Genomic DNA, 6,327 nt, shown 5'->3' with positions numbered 1-6,327 from the left:
TCGTACACTGTGTTACACAGTGTCGCCTGTGTACATTGCTGGAAAGCACCCATTGTACACCGGTAGAAAGATCGACACCTGTTTTAGTATCGATCCAACGACTGGTGAGAGGGAGCAGCTTCTAAGTTTTTACAAAGTAAAGGATACGTGTCCTTTAGTGCAGAATACTATATTCGTCGGTCGCACGGAATACAATATTATCATGGTCGATAGTAAACGCAAGGATAGAAAGTGGAACGTAACGTTCTACGATTATTCCGCTATGCAAATGAAACCTGATGTCACAGACAATTACGATTTGGTACATTTCACTACAAGTTCAACGGGTCGTGTAGTGACCGTGGACAGGAGATTAGGTAGGATTCTTTGGAAGTTGGATTTGAAAAGTCCAGTGACAGCCATGTATACCGTGACCAAAGATGGCCTGCTGACAGTTCCTTTCAAGAGTATTGCCGATTCGTTGTTGGAAAAATTTGCGACAAGGCCGACCGACATTGAATGGTTGTAAGTTGCAAATGAAATGTTTACAGAGATTTCTCTCTTCTTTATTGTATAATTTTGACTCGATTGTATTATCGTTTGCTCCTCCAGCCCGACTTTGTACATTGGACAGTGTTATGGAATAAGTTGACTCGCTTACGCACGGTATAATTAACAAAACGTTTTTATTTCGAAGCACGTACAAACATATACTCGCGTTCGCCATTTTCTCGGCAGCGCAACTCAACGCACACTGTCCGATATTACTACGCCGCCTTCTTCTTCGCGAGCGCCGCCAATCGCACGCGCACAATCCTACGCTCGGTATTACTACAAGCTAACACTCTCCGTAACAGACAGCATCGATATGGTCTCTATGCGTTGCTATCGCTCGTCGATTCCGCACGACCATTATATCAGACAACATAGGCCACTTGTTGCTGGAGGGGCCATTGCTGACGTCGCATCCTTATAGAGACGATAAGAATGTACCATTGCCAGGGGATCATGTTTTTATTTCTAATATCGATGTAACCGACGACGGTTAACAAAGCATCAAGTGTACTGAGAATGCCATCGTGCTAGGCCATTACGAGGTACCCGCGGAATACAAGCCGCAAAGCCAGTTCCTCCAAATAACCGGGCGATCCGATCCGATAATCTTGGAGACTGTCGCGTTGAATGTCACTAGGATCAAGTTGTCTGTCGCCGTACAATCGGACACGTCAAACGGTACTATGCAATTGGAAGAAAATCGCAATTGGCAGAGAATTATATCGAAAACTTACAACGCGAGCAAAACGTGGCTCAATAGACAGGAAAACGTAGATGCAAAACTGATCGTCATTCCCATTATCTTGACAATTGGCACGATTGTAGCTTGGTATCTGTATAAGCAACGCAAGGACCAATTCCAGTACATGTCGCAGGTAAGACGGAGCTGGAAGAAGAATACAAGTTATGTTCGAGTTGATGAAATTAAGGGGAGAAAACTAAGTATAAGCACGAAAATAAGCGATTTTTGAACAATTTTTTTAGAGGTAATAAAATAATCGCATCAATTTCAACTTTTGGCATACTTTAATTATAGGTGTCAAGTACTAAAAAAAATTTTTTTTACAAAAGAAAATGGCGGCGTTACAGGCTTCACAATTTGACATCTTTTGCGCGAGGTGGAAAAAGGCTGCCATCGTCACGTTTTTTGTAGCGGTCTGAAACAAACAACAAAAAAATTTTTCGATTACTTATGAGTTTAGGCGAAGGATATACCTATAAGATTATAAAAAAGTGCAAAATTAAAAATTTGGTAGGCATTAATCAAAAATTCAAATTTTCGATACTATTTTTTTCTACACTTTTTAACCCAAAAAAGTAATTTATTTACGCGATATCCTTACAACTTTAGGTATATCCTTTCGATAATATTATAGACTAAAACCTCTCCAAATTTCAGCCCGATCGATCAACAACTTTTTGAGCTACAGTGGCCAGCAGTTTTGAAAATGCAGTTTCGAGATAATCGCGTTTAAAGTTTCAATACGAAAAAACTATTAGTTTTAGTGACTTACCGCTCAATCAGCAATTCCAGGCCCATACAATAGTCCTTCAGCTTTCTCGAAAAATGTATTATTTTCCAGTTGAAGTTGTTTTCGGGCTATACGAGCTTCTTTTGTCTCGGAAAGGCTCATTCTGTTCTGCCTCGTTATCCGCGCCTCATCGGTTTTTTCGACGAAAGCTTTAGATTGGGTGCCAACAATGATTCCCAGTGTGTTCATTATTCGCAGGATGGAAGTATAACCTTCATTAAACACTCCGGCAGCAATGTAGGCTGAGATCTCGATAATTTTCACTCCAGAATGAACGTGTTTTGGAGCTAATCGCCAAATTGTGGAGTTGAAACTTTCATTCGGATTTTGTGTACGGCCACCCAAGCATCTTTCTAATAAAGTTTCTCTGCTCAAATCTTCATAAATTGGCAGAAGATGCTGTTTCATTTCTTCAGGAAGTAATAGAGTAAGATCTTCAAGTTCTGGATCTGTGTTTAAAGCGATAGCTTTCTGCCACTTGCACCAGCTGTCGGCTCCAGTCGGACAGTTTCCATGATTCGGCTCTTCTTTTGTTGAAAAAATATGATAATAGGTAGCCATAATTGATTTCTTCATATTTTCAACACTATCTACGTTTCTTTAGATACTCAAACCATAATATGTTGAGAGTTTTTTTATCCTTTTATCCGTTAACTTGCCTCTTCCGCCAAGTTTTTTTTCTTTTCGTACGTTTTGGAGTCTGTTGTACATTCTCTTCTTGACGTGACCGATACACTCACTTTTTACAACAGTCAACTCGTCACCATAAGGATTCAATTCTAGTATGGCCTTGAAAGTTTTTCAGTCCCCATCACCGATGTAATTACTATATTTCACGCCGAAATTCTCTTCCGATCTCGCAAACATTTCTTTCATCGAATCAACTTCCATTTTTCCGGAGCTGCCCTCGTGATTCTGCATGCATTCTTCTTCGTGATCTTCATACCATTTACGATATTCTTCATGAGTATGAGTTTTCTTGTTCCAGAACGTACAACTATGGCAATAACTGCTTTTTACAACTAAGTCGATCACTTTGCCGGTATAGTAGCCGATGAGCGTTGTAACACCATACAATGATTTGAACCCACGCTTTTTCCACGAGCCGTCACCAGAAACTTTGAGATTTTTTTCTTCTCTTCCGTGCTCAACATTTTTTTCGATCTCTTCTTTAACAGCTTTTTTGGATAAAATATCGAATGACGACTTACAAGCTGCATGAATATGTTCGATGATGTTAGTGTAACTGCCTTGGCTCAATCCACTGCATATGTCCATAAGATTACAAAATATATTTATTCCTTCTCTTGCGACGCCCAACAATCTCATGACTAACACTATTCTTCGATTTATTTCGTAACCATTAAAAATAAAAGGTCCTGAATTTATTTCTCTATTACCGCAGCGACACATAACGACAATTTTGAAACCGAGTCCTCTCTGCCCTGATTCTTCAAAACGTATTTTTTGCTTGCACGTCGAACAAATCAAAATTTCTGACAGAGCAGTAAAAACAGTAAAAAACTTAATAATTCTGTACGTGTGCAAAGGATTCGTACGGATATCCTCACTGGTAGCAGTCTTCAATTTTTTTATACTTGCACTCACACCGTCGTCACTTGAACTCATCTCGAAATTTTCACCGCTGCTGGTTGTAAATTGATTCCCTTGAAAATGTCTTTTCTTAGGACGGTTTCGAGCGATGTTACCTCGCGATCCTTTAGGATAGTTTGGCATTTTAAATTCAGATATAAATTCGACCGCACACGTAAAACTTTCGAGCTAAATTGACTCTGTTGCTTGAGCGACGCTATATACATGTTTATAATGTACAAAAGGTCAAAAGGTTTCTACAAAGGTGTTGAGAAAGAATGCTTGCTTTGCCCAGAGTTATTTATTTATTTCGTCAATATTTTGCCAAATTTATATTAGCCAAATATATACATATAAAGCGCTTCAGGTACGCTCCCGGCGCTCCAGGTGCGTCTCGACAATGGGTGATAGCTCCGTAAATATTTCGAATTTCTACTTCTTCTTTTGCCAGAATACTCTCAAGATGTTATACTTTCGAAATATTAAATAAAAAAAATTTCGATTTTTTTACCATTTTACTTAGTTTTCTTCCCTTAAATCGATTGTGTGTGTGTGTTTCTCAAGGCTTCACGCGAGAGCAGTCGTATGAATTATTCTGGTAAATCGGGCAACAACTCTGTCGTTACGCAGCAAGAGATCGGGGGTGGTTTGGTCATCAAAGTGGGAAAAGTTACTTTTGACACGAGACAGGTCCTTGGCAAAGGATGCGACGGAAAGTTCGTGTACAAAGGTGAATTTGACGGTCGCGCTATAGCTGTGAAGCGGTTGTTGCCAGACTGCTTTACGTTAGCTGATCGAGAGGTAGTCCTCTTGAGAGAATCGGACGCACACGCCAACGTAGTCAGATATTTTTGTACCGAACAGGATCGTATGTTCAGATACATCGCCTTGGAACTAGCAGAGGCCACTTTGCAGGATTACGTCACGGGAAAATATGACAGGGGAAAGATATCAGTGAAAAATATCTTGCATCAGGCCACATCCGGATTAGCGCATCTTCATTTCCTGGATATCGGTGAGGAGACTAAGTAACTTGGATTTTTATTTTCAATTGTTGTTCAAATTTGTCGTACAAATCTTTGCGTATGTAGTTCATAGTCACAACGTCTTGCTCTCTGTTCCTGGACCTGGCGGAGAGGTACGCGCCATGATGTCGGATTTTGGATTATGTAAAAAACTTCAGCTCGGCCGTGTATCATTTTCACGGAGATCCGGTATCACTGGAACCGATGGTTGGATCGCGTCAGAGATGCTGAATGGAGAAAGGACGACATGCGCGGTCGACATTTTCTCGCTTGGCTGCGTCTTTTATTACGTTCTTTCCAATGGCAAGCATCCTTTCGGCGATCCGCTACGAAGACAAGCGAATATTCTCTGTAAGTAAGCAGCTTTGTTCAACTTGCCTTCGGTTCTCTATTCATGTTATTTCTTATATGCAGGTGGCGAGAGCAATCTGACATCGCTCGAGAAAGTACCTCCGAGTGACAGAGAATTAGCGTTATTACTTACGAAGGCAATGATATGCGGTAATCCTGCTGCGAGGCCGCCAGCTTCGGCAATCTGTAATTATCCATTCTTTTGGAATTTAGCAGAGATTCTCGGTTTCTTTCAGGTATATAGAATAAAATTGTTTAAATATTCATTATTGCTTGTTCGCCTTTTTCTTTCGAAAGAAAGAGAAAAGGAAAGTGTCAGAGAGGAGAAATCACGCGAGCCTTTCCTTCATTTCATTTCTCTATTGTAATTTGTGCGACAGGATATTAGCGATCGTGTGGAAAAGGACCAGTCCAACAGTCCGGCTTTAATAGCATTGGAGACTTGCGGCGAGCGCGTGACAGGGGACGATTGGAGATTGTACATAGATCTCGAAGTTACGACAGATTCGCGCAAATACAGAAGTTATCGAGGCGAGAGCGTGAGAGATCTACTTAGGGCTTTACGAAACAAGGTTAGCGAGTACAATGCGCTTTATCGCACAGTCAATTATACAAACGTAAATTATCATAAGATGATTACTGATTTATTATTATTATTCTTTATTATTCTTACTTACGGAAAGAGATACATAGAATTAAACAGATTTAATGTTTCAAATACTAGAAACTTGATCGCTTTTTACAAAATTATCGATACAACACTCCAAGTGTGCACTATCAAGAAAATAATATTCAAGAGATTCGAAATTATAAAATTGTCCTGGAGTCCTTAAACTGCAAAACATGATTCTTTTATCAAATGAACACCTTGCTAAACGAGTAATACTTGCGATTCTTAATTTTTCTAATAACTCTTTACTTGAAGAGATTTGTTTAAAATATTTCCAGAATCCTCCTCTTTTATATTCAACAAGTCTAATCTATTTTGAATCTACCGAGATTAAAAATAGACGCAATCATTGAACTTGAAACGACTCGTCATTAACGCGTGTCGATATGTTTTCAGAAACACCATTACAGAGAACTGAGCCCGAAAGCACAGGAGAGTCCCGGCGAGATTCCTAACGAATTTAATGAATATTGGCTGTCGAGATTTCCATGTTTATTGTGTCACGTGTGGTGTTCGATGCAGAACTTTCGAGATGAGTCGAGCCTGAAGCAGTACTACAATCCACACTACACCTTTGCGAGTGGCTATGAGGGACAACAAGCGATCGTACGAACGAATAACG

The 6,327-nt window shown here is 40.0% G+C and overlaps 1 pseudogene; it reads left to right on the top strand.

The window, feature by feature from the left end:
* The first annotated feature begins 10 nt into the window (after nucleotides 1-10).
* LOC105571216 lies at nucleotides 11-6,311 on the top strand (annotated as a pseudogene).
* Nucleotides 6,312-6,327: the final 16 nt, after the last annotated feature.

This window comes from Vollenhovia emeryi, unplaced genomic scaffold, assembly GCF_000949405.1.
Source record: "Vollenhovia emeryi isolate VEMERY1.0 unplaced genomic scaffold, V.emery_V1.0 DF941023.1, whole genome shotgun sequence".
NCBI classification, from domain to species: Eukaryota; Metazoa; Arthropoda; class Insecta; order Hymenoptera; family Formicidae; genus Vollenhovia; species Vollenhovia emeryi.
The sequence above is the reverse complement of the archived record's forward strand: the minus strand, read 5'-3'. Positions and strand labels throughout refer to the sequence as shown.